This window comes from Octopus bimaculoides, chromosome 11 (genome assembly GCF_046866305.1).
Source record: "Octopus bimaculoides isolate indiv1 chromosome 11, ASM4686630v1, whole genome shotgun sequence".
Taxonomy (NCBI): Eukaryota; Metazoa; Mollusca; class Cephalopoda; order Octopoda; family Octopodidae; genus Octopus; species Octopus bimaculoides.
The window spans coordinates 53,957,541-53,981,372 of record NC_142938.1 but is presented as its reverse complement, the minus strand read 5'-3'; the positions used below and the strand labels follow the sequence as shown (position 1 = coordinate 53,981,372).

Here is a 23,832-nt window from a genome sequence, read left to right as displayed (position 1 = left end):
GCATGCATACATACATGCATGCATACGTACGCACATATGTATGTATGTATGCATGGATGAATGTACGTACGTATATATAAGAAGATTAAAGGGAATGAGAATATTTTTAAAGCTTCACTACTAAACACAACAATAACTAAAAATAATTCATTTTTAAAAATGATACAAACAGTCATAAAAATTATGAATAGAAAAATACATACACAACTACATATGAATAATTAACGTTGAATTTTGAAGCTATTAGAAGATAAGATAAGGCTGAAAGTAAAATACATCGATCCCAGTACTTAACTGGTACTTAATTTATCGATCTCGAAAGGATAAAAGGCAAAGTCGATCTCGGCGGAATTTGAACTCAAGACGTAAAAACGGACGAAATGTCGCTAAGCATTTCGCCCGGCGTGCTAACATTCTGCCAGCTTGCCGCCTTAATAATGATGATAATAATAATAATAATAATAATAATAATAATAATAATAATAATAATAATAATAATAATAATAATAATAATAATAATCCTTTTTACTATAGACACAAGGCCTGAAATTTTGGGGGACGGGCCAGTCGATTAGATCGACCCAGTATGCAACTGGTACCTAATTTATTGACCCCAAAAGGTAAAGTCGACCTAGGCAGAATTTGAATTCAGAACGTAGCGACGAGCGAAATACCGCTAAGAATTTCGTCCACCGTGCTAACGATTCTGCCAGCTCGCCGTCTTAATAATAATGATGATGATGATGATGATGATAATTTCTTTTACTGGCCTCAAGGGCCTAAGGCATAGAGGACAATATCAAAGGACGAGATACAACACACAAAAACAAGTGAGATTTACATCGATGAAAGGGAGACACAATATCTAGGGATATAACAAAGGATATATAAATAGAAGTTAGAGAAATAATAATTAATAAATAGAATCCCCAAGAGCGGGGCAGTCCACATAGGATAATTCGGGTAATTCCCAAGCAAGAGACCCAGATTACTCTGCCATCCCCACGGTATGAAAAAGTGCTCTGTTCTAGTTTCTCTCCTCCTACTCAGAGTAGATCCATTCAATCTCACCAGTCCTGTCACTCTCGTTCACCTTTTGATAAACACACTAGAAGGCAGCACCTCCCTTTTTATCTTCACCTTCCTCTTCAAATGATATATGAAGAAACTGGTGAGGGCTTAGCCAGATAGGAACATACCCGTCTTCAAACCTTTCAAACGGGTCCACCACACATTCTCTCTTGCCACAGTCACTAAGTAGAGAAAGACCCGCCTTCCATCTCTCCAAAAGGAAGGTGGTGCGTCGATCTTCACTATACGCTCGACGGACAGCTGGATTCATCTGACACAAGACAGCAACTGCTCAACAAAAACCCACAAGTCACTAATGCACTGACATTGAACGATTGCATGCAGGACGGTTTCGTCCCCCTGCATGCATCTCGAGCAAGTTCGGCTGTTGGCGCTTCCATAGCTGAAAAAATCGTCTCGAACTGGCAATGCTCCAATGTAGCGCTGCTATACCAAAGACTTTTGGAAATTGTCCACGATCTTCGACCCGAAAGTTCTCCGGGAGAGACCACTCAAACTGTTTTCGTAGATGCTCAATTGTCAGTCCTAAATCACACTCAACTAGTCCCCAATAGAAATCTAGGTTTGTTTTTCCGCTAACGGTCTTGTCTTGCTGGTACAATGCAGTGAACGCCTGGCAATACTTTAGATGCCAAAGGTCCAATCTTGGTCTACGTTTGACCCATGCCTGCAGTTCGGTCAATGAAGTGAGCTGCAGTAAGACGTGTCGCACGAAGGATGCCCACATCAGTTCATCCTTGTTTTCGTCGCCGTCGTTCACACTATCGCAGTGACTTAGATATTTTTGCAGGTGCTTCAGCCTCAACACGTCGCGCCGCATCACCAAGAATGGCATTCTAAGACCAGTACGGAGTGGGTGTTGACAACAGATGGATTTTCTGACAAGCAAAACTTGGCCCTTCCATAAGAATCGTATAGTGAATAATAATAATGATAATTAATAATGGTTTCAAATTTTGTCACAAGGGCAGCAATTTTTTTTCCGTGGGGGAGGAGATGCATCAATTACATCGACCCAAGTGATCAACTGGTACTTATTGAACTCAGAACATAGCGACAGACGAAATACCGCTAAGCATTTCGCCCGGCGTGCTAGCGATTCTGCCAGTTCGCCGCCTCCCAATAATAATAATAATAATAATAATAATAATAATAATAATAATAATAATAATAATAATAATAATAATAACAATAATAATTTACAAAGCCTTTACTGCAATAATATCACAGAGAATGAATAAAAATCTGGATGAAAAGAACCTGTTTCCAGAAGAGCAGAAGGGATGCTGAAAGGGCTCATGCGGCTGTAAAGATCAGTTACTGATCAATAAAGCCATAACTGAAGACAGCCGCAGAAAGAAGAAGGGTCTAAGTCTGGCTCGGATCGATTACCGAAAAGCTTTTGATAGTATTCCTCACACATGGATCCTAGAAAGACTAGCAATGAACAAGGTAGCACCAATAATCGTAAAATATATAAAACATTTCATGAATAAATGGCAGACAGAGCTACAGCTCCAGATAAAAGCGGTAATCATAAAAACCAAAGCCATCCCCATAAGAAGGGGAATATTCCAGGGAGACACGTTCTCTCCACTCCTTTTCTGCTTGGCATTGACACCTTTATCTGACATGCTAAACAGAACTGGATGTGGATACAACTGTTGCGGCAAAACAATCAGCCACCTCTTATATGTGGATGATCTAAAACTGTACGCTACAAATGATAAACAGCTGGAAGCATTACTACAGACAGTACTTGGATTTACCAAAGAAATAAGCATGAAATTTGACTTACAAAAATGTGTCAAAGCAATTTTGAAAAGAGGAAAACTAGCTAAGAGTAGCAACATCACACTAGATAAAGCCAATGAAATAAAAGAATTAGACCAAAGCCAGACATACGAATACTTAGGAATCAATGAACTAGATACGATACAACACACACAAATGAAAGAGAAGATAAGAAAAGAATACTATAGACGAGTTAGATTAATACTGAAAACAGAGCTCAATGTGAAAAACAAGATAAAGGTATCAACACTCTGGCCATCCCAGTTATAAGTTACAGCTACAATATTCTTAACTGGACTCTAAATGAACTAATCAAAATAGACAGGAAAACAAGAAAAATAATGATAGGATTTAGGATGCGCCACCTAAAATCTGACATAAAAAGGTTATATATACAACGTATCAAAGGTGGAAGAGGCCTTATACAGCTAGAAAGCTATTACAAAATACTCACCATATGACTACAGAAATACCTACTTCAGAAGCAAAGAAAACTAAAACAAATAGCCATAAAACACGAACAAAACAAAAAACTGTTTTCGGTCTTTAAGAAGCTGACAAATACAAAAAAAGATGTCATAGTACCTAACAACTATGAAGAAAAAGAAGAAACAACGAAAGCTGTAAAACAACTGAAATCCAAACTAAAACTGGAACAACAACGGATAATGATAAAATGATGGTCAGAAAAGCCCCTTCATGGCAAATACTGGGCTAAACTAAACAGAAAAGAAATAGACAAAGCAAAATCCCAACAATGGTTGAAAAGCTCAGGACTAAAAACAGAAACTGAATGATCTGTAATTGCAGCACAAGATCAAAACTTTCCCACCAGATATTAACAAAAACATGTAACGAAAAGAAATACAAGTAACTGCAGAATATGTGGAGATGGAGAAGAAACAAATCATTGTCTCTGGCTGCCCAGTCCTGGCTAAGAAGAAATATATTCACAGACACGACAGAGTTGGGACCTATATACGCTGGAAACTATGCCAACCATATGGAATAACAACAGAAAAAAGATGGTATAGGCACACGCCAGAAAAGGTCACAGAAAATGAGCAAATAACCATATTCTGGGTTATGCCAATACACACAGATAGAGAAATTAAGGCCAATAGGCCGGATGTAGTTGTCAGAAATCATCAAGAAAAAAAAATGCTTTCTAATCGATGTATCAATACCAACAAATGAAAATGTTTCTCTAAAAGAAACGGAGAAACTTTCAAAATATAAAGATCTGGAAATAGAGGTAACTAGGATGTGGAGTCTAAAAACAGAAACAATTCCTAACATAGTAGGCGCATTAGGTGTGATAAAAAATATTCAGACATATACATAACAAAAACACCAGGACTAACAAGTGTATATATATATATATATATATATATATATGTATATATATATATATATATATATATATATATATATATATATATATATATATATATATATATATATATATATATATTAACATACATAAAATAGCACTACTAGGTACCGCACACATCCTACTTTCAATGCAGTAAAAATAAGAGCATCACAACAAACCACAGCATACACCCAAGGCACATATAGCTGCGCTCAGTAGTGCAATGAAAGCACATGATAAAAATAAGACCACTGAATAATAATTATTATTATTTCGAATTTAGATACAAGACCAGCAATGTTAGAAGAAGCGGATAAGTCAATTACATCGACCTCGGTACTAGACTGATACTCTATTTCTTCAATCCCGGGAGGGTGAAACACAAAGTTGACCTCGGCGGAATTTGAACACTGAATATAAAGAACCAGAGAAAACACCGTGAAGTACTGTTTGCCAACGTTCTAATGATTCTGCCAGTTCATAGAATGATTTCTGATTTAGGCACAAGATCAGCCATTTTGAGGGGAGGGGCCAATCAGTACCATCGACTCCAGTGTTTATTTAGATGGTATTTTATTTGATCGAACCCAAAAAGGTGAAAGGCAAAAATGACCTCGGTAGAATTTAAACTTGGGTAAAATGATAATATATAACATACAGGCAAGTTTCTTCTACTATAGGCTCGGGCCGACCAAAGCCTTGTGAGTGGAATTGGTAGATGGAAACTGAAAGAAGTCCACTGAATATTACACACACACATATGCAGACATACACATGCATACACATATAAATATGTATGTGTTTGTGTTTGTCCTCCACCATTGCTTGACATCCAGTGTTGGTGTGTTGACGTCCCGTAACTTAACGGTTCGGCAAAAGAGCGATTATATGGAGGCTCCTTCAATGACTCATGCATTGTACTCACCAGGTTAAAAAAGAAAATAAGTACTGGGGATAGGAGGGGAGCGATTCATTCGACTAAAAATTCTTGAAGGCTATGCCCCAGCATGGCCGCAGTTTGATGACTGAAACAAGTAAAATACACACACATACATAGTGAGGATAGAAGGAGGCCGAGGGTCACTCACTTAAATAGACATAGTAAACTTGTCGAACTAGAGAAGTAGGTTAAGAAAAGAGAGAAGAAACTTGTATATATGTACAGCCAGAAAGATCAAGAGCGAATGAATAGTACATAGAAGTAGATAAGAACAACAGAGAAAATATAAAGGAGGAAAAGAAAGGTGTTAGGTGGTGGCTCTTGTGAGAGTGTGAGGACATTTAGCAGAAGAACAACGGATTTGATTGAAAGATGGAACAGAAACTCTAGCCATGGATGCGAAAGAACAAACTTGTTAAAACAAAAACTGACAGCCAGATAGTATCAGATGTGGCAAAGTAGACAAAACTGTCAATCATAAAGTTGTGTGTGAATGAAACAAGATGACAGAGAAAGACTAAAAAGAAAAAAAAAAATCAGTGCAAAAAATAATAGTAATAATCTAAATTCACTGTAGGTGAAAAATGGTACCATCACCAGTTGGTATAGACTATTTTGTTATGTAGCCCTAAGTAAGTCCTGATCGAGTAGAGCAGTGTTTCTCAACCATATTTTACCTATGGATCCCTTTGGTTCCTCGGATGGATCCTCACAGCTATTCCATCTTTAAAAAATCCTATTGTATTTTTTAAAAATTATATATTATTAGGAACTTTGTAAGAGATTAAAAAATGCTTTGTGTGTTGTAGAAGTATAATCAACTTATGGGACATAAATTTTAACAATAAAATCTTATATGGAACCCCAAGTGTTATATAGACCCAGGTTGAGATCCACCAGAGCAGAGCTTCAATCTATGACTTTTCAGCCATGATTATTCTTGGATATCAAGGAATACATCATGGAATGTGGTAATGCTTTTTCCTTAAGATAGTCGGAAGTATTTGAGGGAATTTTGCAGCTATTTCTAGCATATTTTTCGACTATATTGAGGTTCCTTCATTGACTCATACATAGTACTCACCATTATAAGTTCTATGATCTTTCTCTGTATAAACAAACTGCTGGCGTAATAACAGTACATAATAGAAATGATAACGGCGAACAATAAATTCATTTTATTTCGACAGGGTCATTATTCCAATGATAAACACCTGAATTAGTGGTCACCTGCATAGCTCAGTCGGTAGAGCATCAGACTTTCTAAAACACATTCCAAAAGTGATCTGAGGGTCACGGGTTCGAATCCCTTCGCGAGCGCAGCCTTTTTTTTCTTTTTATCAGTGAGTGTCTTCATTATTACGACCTCTCGAGATACAACAAAAGATGTTTCAATATACGGGTTCACATCAAGAATCTTTCAAACCAAATACAAAAATAGTTAGGAATAAATAAATTTATAATTCTTTTTATTCCTTTCAGGCAAGGCTGTGTGTTTCAGAAGATCACTTCACAACCACTGGTTCCAAGTTCAGAGTTTGGAGGAGAGTTGGATAGGAGGGCTCTTCTTGTATTTGTTAGCTAACAAGCTACTTGGTGATGTGGAATTTCTATTCTAGCAGAATTTAGCATCTGCGTAAGTTCTAAAAGGTGCCAAGCTGGTAGAATTGTTAGAATGTCGGACGAAATGTTTAGTGTCATTTCTTCCGGCTCTTTATGTTAGGTCGGTTTTGCCTTTTATCCCTTTAAGATCGATGAAATGAAGCACCAGTCAAGTACTGGAGTCAATGTAATCGACTTGTACCTCACCACTTCAAAATTGCAAGCATTGAACCCTGCAACAGGTCGGCGCACTGTTCAGGAGAATGTTGTGATTTTGGTTACTTATACATCTTTGAAACTGGGTAACCGGCCTTATAAATTCTAGGATTCCAAGAAATAAAAAAAGAGTAAAACTTCAGTGCCAAAGCAACCATGGCATCGTTTGAAGATCATTCCATCAAACTGGCATTCTGTCGGTTACGACGACGCGTGTTCCATTTGCTCCGATCAACGGAACAGTCTGCTCGAGAAATTAACTCCAGAGACACGCGTACCCTTAAAGTAGTTCTCAAGGAGTTTCAGCGTGACACAATGTGATTAGGCCGATCCTTTGAAATACAGGTACTACTCATTACTGTCAGCTAAGTAACTGGAGCAACGTGAAATAAAGCGCCTTGCTTAAGGACACAGCGCGTCGCCGGGAATCGAAGTCACGACCTTACGGTTCTGAGCGAGTACCCTAACCACTAAGCCACTCATCTCCACTTCATTCTATCAAAGAGGTTCCTTAATAACTGACATGACCTGAGAGTGTAGTTTAAAAGATGACTAACTTGCGTGCTAACAATCAAACGCGGATGAAGTCTGCTATCGTAACTATCTGAATTTCGATCACCATGTCACATGATGATAAATGATTTGCTCTCTGCCATGACTTATGTAGATAACCATCGCCGCCGATGGAACTCCAAACAAGCACTGACTTACATTCCGTACTAATTTTAACCAACTTGCTTCAGCGTACGTTTTGGATTCTTAGATATTCGTTTCAAAGTTTGGCACAAGGTCAGCAATTTCGGGGGAGGGGTAAGTCGATTACATTGACTCCGGTGCTCAACTGGTACTTAATTTATCGACTCCGAAAGGATGAAAGGCAAGGTTGATCCCAGCGGAATTTGAACTCAAAGCATAAAGACAGACGAAATGTCGCTAGGCATTTTACTGAGCGTGCTAACGATTCTACCAGCTCAACGCTTTATTTCGGTTCTTAGCTATAACATTCTAACAATATGGGATATGAAATTTTTAATGATTGGATCGGGTCAGGTACGGTGGCATGCACTGTTACAGTGCGTTGCTATAGCCACCACTTGTTCGTATTTGCTCGGGTCGTCCCGGGTAACCCTCCCAGCAGTGTTCCAATCAGTTGCCCACCTCAGCGTGGACACCATAAATATTAGCTTACATTAACAAAATACTGAGATTATATCAACGGAAATCTCAATTTCAATATTCTAATTTTTTGAGAGGCACCTCCTTTATAAAACAAATCATACCTTCTGTATATACGCATGCATGCACACACACATACACACATGCGCGCGCGCCTGTTTACGAAAGCATTTACGAAATTCCACAGTGTAATAAAAATATTTCAACTATGTTGCAAAGAATGAAAATTGCTTTTTCAGAATTGAAAGAATGACAAACTTTTTCTGAAAATATCTAAAATTGTATCCTAAACAAACAAAATATTGGAAATATTTTGAATAAGGCATCTTACAAATGTAACATGGCTTTCGGAGATAACTACAAGTTTATTGTAGCGGACATTTTCACAAATCTTTACCAGCGGTGATAGATAAGAGATACTTAAATATTCTTTTGTACTCTAGATACAAGGCCCAAAATTTTGGGGAAGGAGACCAGTCGATTAGATCGTCCCAGTACGCAACTGGTACTTAATTTATCGATTCCGAAAGGATGAAAAGCAAAGTCGACCTCGGCGGAATTTGAACTCAGAACGTAAAGACAGACGAAATACCACGAAGCATTTCAACCAGCGTGCTAACGTTTCTACCAGCTCGCCGCCTTAAGAGGTACCTAAATATTAGTAGTACCTGTATTTCAAAGGACCGGCCTCAGAATAGATTGTATACACTCAGGACAGATTGTATACACTCTGAACAGATTATATACACTCTGAATACGTGGCCGCTACATTTTAGGCTGTACATCTTTATATAGTACATCTAACCACAAAATTATTTTAAAGCAAGATTATATGACGAAGAGCCGTTACGTAGTCGTTCAACGTGCTATACAGAGCAGTCTATCTCCCCGCCATTTATACTCTATCGTTCAGCTAAAGAACTACACATTAGATAAATATATAGTCCTTCATATACAAATAACTAGATAAATAATTAAAGGGAATTGGTAAGGCTGGAACACCTTTCATAATTAGTCTGCAAGAAAAGGAGGTGCTCCAGCAGAGCCGCAGTCTAATGACTGTAACATCATCATCATCATCATCATCATCATCATCATCATCATCTTCTTCTTCTTCTTAATTGATATCTTTAGGCTTTCTTGTTAGTATATGTTAATGAATTTTAATAAATTACATACGGCAATGTCTGCTCGAGTTTGTTATTAACCCACGCAGACGATGAAGTCGAAGTTAACGGCGATGACGACAAAGACGAGGAGATTTAATGGACTAAGTTAATCTCATATATTTACAAGTTCGACTTTTACAATATAACATTGTAATTTAAAAGTAGATTTTGTAGCATTTCATATTGAAACACTTAAATATACATATTGCAATCGTTTATAAATTAAATGGATCTTTTTTAAAACGGGGGCCACATTTTTCATTAATGTTTTACGTAGTGTTTTTGGTACGGAAAGACTTTCAAACTTCGTATACTTATCTATTTTGTGTTATAGAACAGAAAAATATTTTTGTATTCGAATTTATTTCATGTAAAAAATTGTCTTATTTCGATAATTTCAACCAATCACTGACGTCCATTCAGTCGATATACATTAAGTGCCGACTACATAAACAAACGATTCTTCGTTTTATTTGCTTTTTTCATTTTAAATTTGCTTTAACCCTAACCCTAGGGTTAGGGTTAGGGTTAGAGTTAGGGTTAGGGTTAGAGTTAGGGTTAGGGTTAGGATTAATTGTTTCAGAATCGTTTGTTTATGTAGTCGGCACTTAATGTATATCGGCTGAATGGACGTCAGTGATTGGTTGAAATTACAGAAATACGACAACTTTAACATGGAATAATTTATGGATTTCTTTTTTTTTAAAGAAGACTAAGAGAAAAAGATGTTTTATATGACACATTCTACCAGTGTTCCAAGTTTCAAAGTGTTTCGTTAATGAAAAATGTGGCCCCCGTTTTAAAAAAGATCCAATTAAATTTCATTTAGCATTGAATGAATGTTATATGTTTATGCGATTGTAAAATTATAATAAAGAATTAATCTTGTTCGTTCAATAATCTCACCAGAATCTTTCTATTTGTTTCCCCAATGAAACTGTCAAATTATAAAGTCTTAGCAAACTGATATTTTAATCATTTTCTCAGTCGCAGAAACGTTAGCACGCCGGGCGAAATGCTTAGCGGTATTTCGTCTGTCTTATTGAAAACATATAATATCTTGTGTAACACGTATAGAAAATCAGTCTCATCATCGAGATTTGATTTTCATCAATCTATATTTGAAGGCTTGACCCTAAGTCAAGAAAGGGTGGAGAGTCCTCTCCACAGGACACCCCGATCTAAAATGTAAGTCATGTCTATTCACATTGGTTGTATAAATGCCCGTGGCCTGAAGTCGAGTTGGAAGCAAGGGCGCTTCCTAAATGACATCAGGTCAAGAAATTTGGATGTAATTGTTGCAATGGAAACCCGGGTAAAGGGGCCAGGAGATCTGCTCCCCCTCCTGAACGACTATGAGAAATACGTTTCTCCGAGTTGGGCGGAAGGTGGGGGTGGGGTGTTGGTCCTACTGAAAAGAAACCGTGTAGCCGAGAAAAAGTTGGTTTTTTTCTGACCCAGAAGGCAGGCTGGTCGTTCTTGACCTGACATTCAGTTGTGGCAAGATAATCAGGCTAGTCGCTATTTATGCACCCAACACTATGGGCCTGCAAAGTGAATATTTTCGTGACCTGGGCAAGTTCCTGGCCACGTCGCATTCGCTAGTGTTGTTAGGAGACTTTAACACAATATGTGACGCACATACAGATTGTGTATTTCGTCTGTTGCTACGTTCTGAGTTCAAATTCCACCGAGGTCGACTTTGCCTTTCATCCTTTCGGGGTCGATAAATTAGGTACCAGTTGCATTCTGGGGTCGATCTAATCGACTGGCCCCATCCCCCAAAATTTCAGGCCCTGTGCCTAGAGTAGAAAAGGATTTGTTTTGCTGTTGCTTCTATTTCTTCAATTTTTCCAGTGGCTTGCATTAAATATATACAAATCTACTCGCCCTTGATTTGATAAAGCCCTTGATTTAATAAAAAAACCCGTCTCAATACAAAATCACCTTTTTAAAGTTGTATATTTGAAGGAGGCCGAAGGTTTCGTCGCCGTACACCATCAACTATAATGCACATCAAATATTTCTGGATCTTTTTATGATACAATGATCTGCTATTTCTTTTATGTTCTTTTTTTCTTTTAAATTTTCAAGCATATTTGATTATTTTCATTTTATTCAGAATCATTTTGTTTAAGCACATATAACATAAAAAAGAAAATCAGTCGAAATCTAGCAGTTATCCAGTTTTTTTCCACCGAGCAAAATTACATCTTGTTTTGAAGAGATTGGATGCTTGAAATGACAAATTAATCCTCATAGGATTTGAACTTAAAAAATAAAGTTACCGAATAACGAATCATGCTATGATTTAGAAAATTCACCATTGAGCCACTTCCTGTGTTTAAATTTTGAAATTTCCATCGGATAGAATTTACCATCCATTTTGCTTTTTAACCGTTTTAAAAATAATTTAAGATGTAGACAATGCTTTGTAGTTATGACTTCTTATAGTTGTTCAAGTACAAATACCTTACGGTTTCATATTTGAATTCAAATAGATCTAAGAATCATTTGGTACTGGATACCTATGTTGAGGACAGTGAAATTCAGGAGGAACATGCGGAGCTTTCGCCTAAAACCTAACCCTAACTCTAAAACCCGAACTCTAACCCTAAAACCCTAAAGCTAAAACCAGTACAAACGCACGAAGGATGTCATAAATAACAGTACCGCCGATAGTTGTTGTTGACAAACAACGGCTCTAATTTTATTCAAGGGAAAAGATCCCATTACACCGCACAACCTCTTTGTTGACAATCCATAGTAGTAATTGTTTTCACCCCAATAGACGTCAGTGATTGGTTGAAATTACCGAAATACGACAATTTTAACACGAAATAACTTTAAAAAGATAAAAATTTCTCAATAACACTAAGAATAAAATATGTTTTATATGACACATTCTACCAGTGTCCCAAGTTTGAAAGGGTTTCGTTAAGAAAACAAGTGGCGCCCGTCAAATCAGAAAGATCCGATATTTCTTTTAGTTGGTCTATTTACTGAGTCTTCCTCCGGCAATACACATAAACCATACCAATAACTGGACAATGGCATATCGGGAAAATAGACTATATATGAACTATCAAATCCTACTAACGTAATTCTTTCGGACAACTTATTCTATCTTTGATGTATTGCTATTTTATCTTTGTGTACAGCGATGTTTGTGAAGACTATTATTCTGTCTTTTATGCTGTAGTATTTAAGTAAACTTACCGAGAAACTCAGTATTAAACCACGAAAAACAATTGATTTTATACAATACTGAGAAAGGATAGAGTTGACTGAATCAGCCCTGTTGTATCATTGATACTATATCAACCTGGAAACTGGAAAGGCAAGCCAACACAGGAATTTGAACTCAGAGCGTCAAGACATATAAGTAAATACCACCAGACATTTAGACCCCGCAGTCTGCTGTTTTCGCCAATCTGATGGTGGATTTTCAAAATTATTAGAGCATCAAACAAAACTCTTTGCAATATTTGTTCCAGTACTTTACACCGAGTTCAAACGTCGCTGAGGTCAGTTTTGCTTTTCATCCTTTCGGGATTGATAAAGTAAGTACCAGTTGAGCACTGGAGTCGACTAAGCCACCCCAACCCTCAATTTCAGACCTTGTGCCTTTAGTAGAAAAGATGATGATGATGATGATCATTATCATCGTCATTTAAGAGCATAGTATTTGATTGTAGAAACAGTGACATGCCTTGCGGGGTGTGGTTTCGGCGCTTTTGCCCTGCCATCATCCATTATAAAATACGTGCCTATCAAATACTGGAATTCATCCAATGGTCTATATCTTTCCTTAAAAAGTACTGAAGAGAGGGGTCTGATTTACTCGCTTTTCCCTCCTCAAAGTTCGTGACCTTCTCCATATTTATTATCCCTCTGTTTCTGTTTATAACTGTTATATCAATATTTGTTGATGTTGTCAACTATGCTTATCATTGCTGCTGTTAATTATAAACTCATATTTTTTTTTCGCATGTACGTCTCCTTGTAATTTAAGGCTTGGCTGTGAAGTAAAAAGTTTCCTTCTCAACCACATGATCTCGGGTTCAGTCCACTGCATGGCCTCGGGCCGACCAAAACATTGTGAGTGGATTTGGTAGACAAAAACTGAAAGTAGCCCGCCGAATATATATATATATATATATATATATATATATATATATATATATATATATACATACATACATATATATATATGTGTGTGTGAATTTTTTTTTTTTTTGTGGGGGTAGTCGATTAGGTCGATCCCAGTACGCAACTGGTACTTAATCTATCGACTCCGAAAGGATGAAAGGCAAAGTCGACCTCGGCAGAATTTGAACTCAGAACATAAAGACAGACGAAATACTGCTTAGTATGTCGCCCGGGATGTTAACGTTTCTGCCAGTTCGCCGCCTTAAAACGGAAAAGATATTTCAAGGCATCTCGCCCAACGCTCAAACAGTTCATTAATTCAGACAAGAACTTTGGTTCCTGTCGACTGCGAGAAGATGAAATACCGACTTCGGCCGAGTTTGAACTCGCAACACGGTGAGCCGGAACCAATACAGTAAGGTATTCTATCCGATTCTGTGAATTCGCTGTGGGCAATTTAATATAAACGAAATAAAATCCAAAGAAGGAAAGAAAAACCCATTTCAACTTACCTTTTTTTTCAATCAACGACTGTAATTTAGTTTTGCTAAAATAGTTGTTGTTAAAAACCTTTCTATTATACCTGCTCTTCCGGTCGGAGAATGAATGAGAGTAGCTGTTGCAATGATAGGAGTTGTCTACATCTAGAATAACTGTCAACTGATTCAAGTGTCAACCCAACCAAATTGTTTAGGTCTATCGTTTTTTAGGGCAGGAGCAAACCTTTCTTTCTTTCGAAATGTGTAGGATGTGGAATTTCCGACATTTGAAGAATAAATTATACAGATTCGTCAAAAAATAATTTCAGGACTTACATCCATGACAAATACTTGCATGCGCAAACTGATCATTAAAAACGAAGATTAAATCCTTCGTATTTTATAACGAAACCTACAACAATGATTTACTGTGTGATTATAAGATGCACGAGTGTTTAAAACAACCTATTCTGTTTTGTGAATTTGGTTGTATAAACGACAGGCGGGGAATGCTGACGTGAAATTGGAGTAAGAAACCTCCAGCACTGAATGTCTTTCAAACAGGCTCTGCTATTGAGGAACAAACAAAAGACGAAACCTGCTGAGACTCTTCCATAAAATAATGATTGTTGTTCTTCGCTTTTGTTTAGGCCAGAGGGAAAGGTGGACGGTGGACGAGCGTAGGGGAAGAGGTACGGGCTCATAAAGTATTTGATTTTTACCAAGATATAATATAGAGGCATGGTTTAGCTGGTTACTTTATAAATATAATTATAATTTCACGAATTACTTTAAAAGGTGAAAACAACGATGAAAAAACAAGTTTCACACTTCGAATAAACAGGGTCCCTCTCTGCTCATTTGCTCATAATATACACATATTTATATGAATCTTCTATATAGTCAATACGTATATACATTTATATGAACTCCTTGTATGTCCAATACATATTACTAAGAATCCTTTATATACCTAATATATACACATATTAATATGGATCCTTTAAATACCCGATACTTGACAGATTGAATAAAGCTAAGTGGATAAAAGAAGAAATCAGCTTTGATTGAAATACTGAAGCTGAGGTCGGAGAGATTTTGATAGTAACACAAGAGAAAGTTTTCACCTTAGAACTACACCAACATATAATAATGAAGTAAAATGCAAAAATAGTAAAACCAAATTACGTAGAGGCAACCAAAAAAAAAAATGCATTGCTTCTAGCTGCCCTGTTTTAACTGAAACAGAATATATAAACAGACATGATAGAGTTAAGGGCTTCATATGTAGGAAATAATTCTAACAATATGGAAAATAGACAGAAGTGGCTCTTACAGAGGAAGAAAGGCAAGGACCATGATCTTTTTGTTGTACGCGTGGAACTTGCGATGGAGGAAGTGTGGAAGAAACCACAACCGTAAACCTCACATTGGAGACTTGGTTCGAATGCTTGCGACAGAGTGGTCTACGTTACAAGCACGCAAGAACTGTGTGATGGTGTTAAATCAAATGACGGACGAAGTTTAATATTCAAGAACTTTAAGAATCCATCGGACGGGCGATCACATGGTTTCCGCCAACCCAATTCAACTCACAAGACTTGAGACCACAAAGTTATTTGGGAAGGTACATACCAAAAGTGCAGCAATAATGAGAAAGTCAATATGTGAGGTATAGAGAAAATAGCAAAGTACCAGGACCTAGTTATAGAGGCAATGGAAAGTGCAGGTAAAATGTACCTCTGTAGTTATTGGTGCATTAGGAACTATTCCTAAAGATTTGAACAGATGGATAGAAGAAATAGGCATAAAACCTAATTTAGTGCAGCTCCAGAAAACAGTATTATTAGGAACAGCTAGGATTCTTAGGAAGGTTCTTAGCATCTACGGCTACTTGTTGTAGCACGATAGAAATTGAAAAAATGTGGCACCTCAAGGCGACTACCATACCAGTGATTGTAAGATCTCCAAGAATGATAAAAAAAAGGTACTGAAACTTATTTGAAAATGATACCAGGCTTACCATCCTTACAGGAAGTGCAAAAAATCGTGCTAACTGGAACGACTCATGTACTGAGAAAAGCATTATCGCTGTGAAAACAACGTCCATTCATGAATTTCTTTTCTTTTTTTTTGTTTTCTTAAATACATGTTTTACCTGTGAATTTGCGTGTGTAAACTGGGAATGCATACAAGTTTCTCTGCCCTAGGTGTACGGAAAACACTCGGCGAGAAATGGAAGAAAATTTGAAGAAAGAAGGAAAAAAACAACAACATAATAATAGAGTAATTGTCATCCCAGTAGTTGAGGCATTAGGTGCATTAACAACCAGGTTTGAGAAATTTGTGGGAGAAATTGGGGTTGACAAGCGGATAGAAGATGCTCAGAAAACTACTTTATTGGGCACAGCGAGGATTTTGAGATTGGTACTTGGATGTGAAGTATCGTGGAAAAAGACTCTGTGAGACCCTTTCTACAATAGGTACAAGGCCTGAATTTGGGGGAGGAGGATAGTCAATTACATCGACCCCAATGCTCAACTAGTACTTATTTTATCGACTCCAAAAAGATGAAAAGCAAAGTCGGTCGCGGCGGAATTTGAACTGAGAACGTAAAGACGGACAAAATGCCGCTAAGCATTTTGCCCGGTGTGCCAACGATTCATCCAGCTCGCCGCCTTATACTATGAAGAAATGTTGAAATGCAGCAAATGTAAGCTGGTGAAGGAAAGACGCTTTAATAAGTGGGGCACGATAATTCAACCTTGGTACAGACCGCAACAGTTTATGGTACCAAGCATAATTCGTCACCCAGATAAGCATTCTGGGTCGTTGGGAGGGTTACGTGACTCAGCGAGGTTTTTGAACAACAACAAAATATGTAAGACATTAAAACAAATGGAAACTAGCGACCGTAACATGTATATCTCTCTCCCTTTATATATATATATATATATATATATATATATATATATATATACACACGCATACATACATGTTTTGGGGAATGTGTGTGTATGTCCGTATGTATGTGTATATATATATATATATATATATATATATATATATATATATATATATTTACATATAAAGTAAAAGCAGCTCTAGTATAATAAATATAATTAAATACATACACTAATGTATATGCTTTGTGTATTTTCCGGTGGCTGCAACGGCGTAGCGGGGCATGTAAACTCTCATGTCGATATATATATATCGACAAGACTATGGACTTAGGTTAGATAAGATGGTACTAACATACTTATTGCGGAGAATAAACGAATTTCAATAATGAAAAATTCCATCCGTGGTATGGGGAAAAAAATATCGATAGTGCAATGATTAATTCTAATGTAAATTAAAAATAATTAACTTAAAAAAGGAAATAAGCATCCGTTGGCATAAAGATGAAAACTCTGGATATGTTTCGGTGTTATTATATTTTGTCAGCGATTCATAGACTAACCAGTACTACCAGATTTCAGATAACGGATAGCTAAATTATAACTATAATATATTTATGTTTCAAATTCTTTGTGACAGATTTGGAGTGGTCAGGTAATAATTCGGTACTATAACAGTGCGTCAGATAAATGATGTCTGAGAAAGAGATCATTATTCAAAAGCAGTAATAAAATAGAAGGACTAAACGGAACCGGAGGAGACACGTGAGATGGAGAGTCGCTGAAGAGGTAACAGGATGTGCGACGAAAGATTTCCAGACAATGGACATAAGATAAGAATAACAATAAACAAGTGAAGAACGAATATATAGCGCGGATGCCTATTTGGCAAGAAAAAAAGAGACCATCTCGAAATATAACACCTATAAAATATATAAGCAAAATAAAATAGAATAAAGAAAACAAAACAAAGAAATTGTAAAAGCTAAATAAAATAAAAATAAAATAAACTGCCGGAAATAAGTTCTCTTAAATACTAAATGTCGCGGTGGAGTATAAAATGAATCAATAAAAACCCACATTACTAATTTAGAAAGCTTAACCAAGTTTCTTTTTTCTCTTTTATTTTTTTTACTTATTTCAGTCATTAGACGGCGGCCATACTGGAGCATCGCCTTGAAGAATTTTTAGTCCAACGAATTGACTCCAGTACTTTTCTTTGAAGCCTGGTATTGTTCTTTCGGTCTCTTTTGCCGAACCGCTAAGTCATGGAGGCGTCAACACACCTACACTAGTTGTTAAGCTGTGGTGGGTTCAAACACACACACACACACACACACACACACACACACGACTTAAAGTCGCAGGGAGCCAAATCAAACTGTTTTAAATAATATATAATACAATGTAAAGTAATATAATATAACGTAATATAAATATAATATAATATAATGTATGTTTGTATGTACGTATGTATGTATGTATGTGTGTATGTATGTGGAGGCACAATGGCCCAGTGGTTAGGGCAGTCATAGGATCGCGGTTTCGATTCCCAGACCGGGCGTTGTGAGTGTTTATTGAGCAAAAACACCTAAAGCTCCACGAGGCTACGGCAGGGGGTGGGGTGGTGAACCCTGCTGTATTCTTTCACCACAACTTTTTCTCACTTTTTCTTCCTCTTTCTTATTTCTTCATTGCTCATAAGGGGCTAAACATAGAGAGGACAAACAAGGACAGACAGAGGGATTAAGTCGATTACATCGACCCCAGTGCGTAACTGGTACTTAATTTATCGACCTCGAAAGGATGAAAAGCAAAGTCGACCTCGGCAGAATTTGAACTCAGAACGTAGCGGCAGACGAAACACCGCTAAGCATTTCGCCCGACGTGCTAACGTTTCTGCCAGCTCGCCGCTTTTCTTCCCCTTTCTGTTGTACCTGTATTTAAAAAAAGGCCAATCTTGTCACACTTTGTGTCACGCTGAATCACCCCGAGAACTACGTTAAGGGTACACGCTCAGCCACTTGCACGTTAATATCACGAGCAGGCTGTTCCATTGATTGGATCAAGTGGAACCCTCGTCGTCGTAACCGACGAAGTACCACGATGTATGTATGTATGTATGTATGTATGTATGTATGTATGTATGTATGTATGTATGTATGTGTCAGGTCACTTATGAGGTGTTTCATGCGTGCTGCTGATAATATGGAATCCAGTGCAACCTGTTGCACGGTCGTCGGTGACTAACCCGGTACACCCATTAGCTTCCCTGCGATCTGTCAAAAGGAGGGATGAACGTAGTGTAGGTTCAGCAACTGTCTAGCAATAGCACGGATCCTCAGAAATTCGGGTTGGTGTCCGGCGTGCTGGAAGACCAATGGGAGTGAGGCACCCCTTAGTTTTTGTTAAACCATGTTTCTAGGAGAAGGTCACTCCGACATAAAACTAGATGTGCAGGGAATGGTAGTGGACATTTTGGGGATCTTTTGCTTGCGCTTCAGATCATGACGTTCTCATATTTCTGAGCCTGTAAACCATACTGCCACTGGATATTTTGCTTTGGTTTGTCTCTGGATCCTGTTAATAGCGTGGAGAGGGTCTGTGATATGCTGTACAAGCCTGATTAGTCCTAAAATTTGAGACAATCGCCGGCGATGCGACTATCCGATGTCCGATCAAGCAGGAGGGCACCGCGGCGGGTATGGAAGCCGCAGATGGGAACCTGGGTGAAGCCGACTGCTGGTGCAATAACGTCATATACAGGAATTGCTGGCATTTTGTATGGGTAATGGGTCAATGACGATCTTCCGCGGTCACGAGTGGACAACCATCATCATCATCATGTATGTTTATATGGACACACACACACACACACACGCACACACATACACACGCACACACATACACGCGCACACACATACACACAAGCACGCGCGCGCGCACACACACACACACAATTCCATGTTGAGCACTTCTTTTTCCGGGTTGTCCTCTAACTCGAAAGGTAATATTATTCTGGATACATATTAATACGCTCACTTCGGTACATTTGTCGATCCCAATCAATCCAGGTCGTTTTCTTACATCTTCGCCCACATGACCGACGGCTATATGTTCAGTAATCTCAAAGAATGCTTTCCCGCCATTAACTGATGAACTGAAAGGTTATGGAGATAAATGTCGGCTACAGAAGAGACTGTGTACTTGTGATATAGATACTTTTTTAAAATAAAATATATCAGTGATTGGTTCTTCTCGTTTCATTCCTTCAGTCTAAACTTCTATCGTAAACCTGAGGAATTATAATTATTTGTTAAACACTTTCTCAAAGTTACATTTCGTTTAAACAAGTTGCCACGCACTCATGCACAAGCGTGCGCACGAGAGAGGGAGAGGGGGAGAGGAGAGAGGGAGAGAGAGAGAGAGAGAGAGAGAGAGAAAGAGAGAGAGAATACGTATTTGTATGCAGCTCAAATTTCTCAAAATACTCGACTCAAGAAGGTGACAAAATAATAAAATATGAAATAAAACAACAAAAGAATAACATTTATTGTTGCCTGAGAGGATCGAGTGAAAATCTCAGAGTATCGAGAGATTTAATCACCACACACGCACACACACATATACACACACATATATACATATGAACACACACACACACATACACACACACGCACACACACACACACACACACACACACACACACACACACACACACACACACACACACACACACACACCGTGTTTCTCCCGAAAATAAGCCCTATCATGTTCTTTCAGGATGTTTTTAATATAAGCGCTACCCCGAAAATAAGACCTAGCCAAAAATGCATCGGCTTGTTAGCAAGAACATGTGATGTTTGCAAAATATACCAACTATCGCAGCTTAGCTAAAGTCTGCGCTGAGCGCATGCCCGGAGTTGACTCTCTTGGCTTGACTGCCTTGTCCCCCAGGCAAGATGTGTGCAAAAAGAAAGAGTTATTCCGTGGAGTACAAGAAAGGAATTGTGGAATTGTGGAAGAGTCACATAACAAGAATCTTACGGCTTTCTCTAAGGAGATGTTAGATCTCCGAATGGTTCGAAAATGGCGAGCAAAGTACGATAATCTCAGTAAACAGGTGAATGAGGAAAGTGCTAAGAAGCACAAGTGTAGATCAGGTCGACAACCGATATTTTCGGAGCCAGAAGATATTACCTCGGGATGGATTGCTGAGAGAAGAACAAAGGCTTTGGTTGTACGCAGGGCCGATATTCAAGAATTTGCTCTTGCAATGGCACCACAGTTAGATATATCCCCAGAGATATTCAAAGCATCACCTCGGCGATATGAGTTCTCTCTAAGAAAATCTTTTCTACTCTAGGCATAAGGCCCGAAATTTTTGGGTGTATGTATTTGTGTTAATGTATGTAAACACACTCACGAATATTTTCGTACTTATGTACATATAAATTGATTGATATACGAATACAGTAATGTATCAGAACACTAAAAACAAATCTCTCCAAACGATATTCTACGTTGAACATCTGTCTTCCATACCACAGTGAATATGTGCCAAGCACGTTGTTACATCTGCAGTCATATGAGAGGAATTAAAGAGAAAAAAACATCTGTCCACCATAACTCTAACATTACTTCAATATGATACTCTGAAGATATTATGTAAATAAACATAATTTATATTCCATGTATATTAATTCTGTATATATCGTTTGTCTTTACAGAACACCTCGAGTTGAGTAAGATATCCACTTCATGGTAGATGTGTGAGTATATGATTAGTTTATCATGGGATAAGATTGTAGCACGCCAGCTTGAACAAGCACCCAGTCAGATTCAGAAATAAGCCAGGTTAGCCGAGATGATTGTACAGCTGTATATAGTACAGATGCAGCTACTTGTTAGCTCATAGCCGGTTTTATTACAGCACACGAACTAAAAATTAAATGCAACTCGAGTTAATTGTACAATAATTTCGCAGTTTACATCTGTAGGTCGTACATAGTCTTGACACCTATATATAACGAAGTGTACTATATCAAGTGCTTTTTTTGGGGGGGGGGGTCATGAATGGAATCCGTGATGGAATAGAAACAATGTGGCTTTCCAGTCACATCAGTCAAAATGTTCTCACCTCAGTCATCTCGGAAGTCATAAAAACGTTAGTAACCGATTACTTTTATTGGTTTCAAATTTTGGCACAAGGCTAGCAAGCTCGGGAGAGTAAGCTAGTCGATTACATCGACTCCATTGCTCAACTGGTACTCATTTTATCGACTTCGAAAAGATGATAAGGCAAAGTGGACCTCGGCAGCATTTGAACTCAGAAGTAAAGTCGGACGAAATACCGCAAAGCATTTTGTCCGGCATGTTAACAATTCTTCTAGCTCGCCGTCTTGAACGATTACTTTTATTGCTGAGTAGTTTTGTTAGGCGGTCTTCCTAAGGATCACTCGAAAACCTATTTTCCTAAGTTACGTACCGACAGCCATTTACTTATGGTATTGTCCTTCAGTTCGACAAAGCATTCCACTTTGTTTGGCATAAGTCTCCTGGAAACCCTCACTTTTGAGGCTGAAAATATGTAGCTTCTTCAGGAAAATTCCTATCAGAACGTTTCCTTCTCTCCCAGACTTATGTTCCATTAACACCGAACTACCCCAACGTTTGGTTCTGTCATCCATACGCTTTCCTTTTTAAGAAAAGAACCCACTGACTGTTGTTCCTAACCACAACGTACCAATTACAATAGATAGGCTAGCATAATTAACTACCCTTATTTTAATTAGCAAATGTCAACTGTTAAAGTTTTGATCATATAAATGTAAACAAGTGCGTAATTAAAAAATATATGTATATTGTGACCTACAAACCATAAAATAAAAGGTTATATTTCTAAGCGATTGACCAAATGGCAAAGAAAGGTTCTACAAAAGATACACTATATATATATATATATATATATATATATATATATATATATATATATATATATATATAGAGAGAGAGAGAGAGAGAGAGAGAGGGAGAGAGAGAGAAAGAGAGAGAGAGAATTATCAAAATGTACAGAGGGTGTAGCAGAATGTAAAAAAAAAAGGTGTACGAAAAAGGGTAACAAAATGAAACCAAAGTTGTTTGAAGAGAAAGATAAAAAGATTTCTGATGAAACAGGGGAAGTTATTGAGGCACAAAAAACAAATTGTTGAAAATTGGAGAAGGAATAGCATAACGCTTAAAGTAGAAATAGGTAAATATTGGTGTATTAACAGGTGTTGAAAAAAGAGATGAAAGAGTTTTGAAAGTGAACGTTGATAAAACCAATAAATTACTCAAGGCAGGAGTCAGCAGGTATTAGAAAATTTGAGATAAAATTTAATGTTATTTTGGTTACAGTTTGTAACACCTACATCATGGAACGTATGTGTCTGTGTGTTTATGGCTGTGTATGTGTGCTTGCATGTATATGTATTTTATGTATGTTTGTGCGTACATCTTAAATTATTCACGTCATAAACGGACAAATAAGTATTAGTTTGTGACTTGTTGAAATAGCACTTGTTACGAAATTCTCTTCGTAAGCAGAAAGGTGAAAAAGGACTTTTGTTTTCTAAAGAATGGAGTATAAGCCACAAAATGTGTCAGAACAATGTGCTTTTTTTCCCTGTTTGTGAACATAATTACAAGATGTAATAATTTCCCACAATGCCTGTATGTTACAAACCGGTTAAAACTGATCTTATGTCAAAAGATAAATTCGAACATTCAATAAATTCCAGAATAAAATAAACTCTGGGTTCGATATATTCGACTAAAAGTATTGGAAGGCGGTGCTCCAGCATGGTCACAGTCCAAATAGAATCGCATAGCGACCCACTAAAAGTATTAGATTACACGGTCGTAGAGACACGTGTGATGGTAAAGCCAGTT

At 37.6% G+C, this 23,832-nt stretch overlaps 1 protein-coding gene across 4 annotated transcripts in view; it reads right to left on the bottom strand.

Moving 5' to 3' along the window:
• LOC106876368 (bone morphogenetic protein 2) overlaps positions 1-23,832 on the bottom strand; it is a 316,795-nt gene that overhangs the window by 13,052 nt on the left and 279,911 nt on the right. The gene's annotated exons all lie outside the window — the stretch shown is intronic.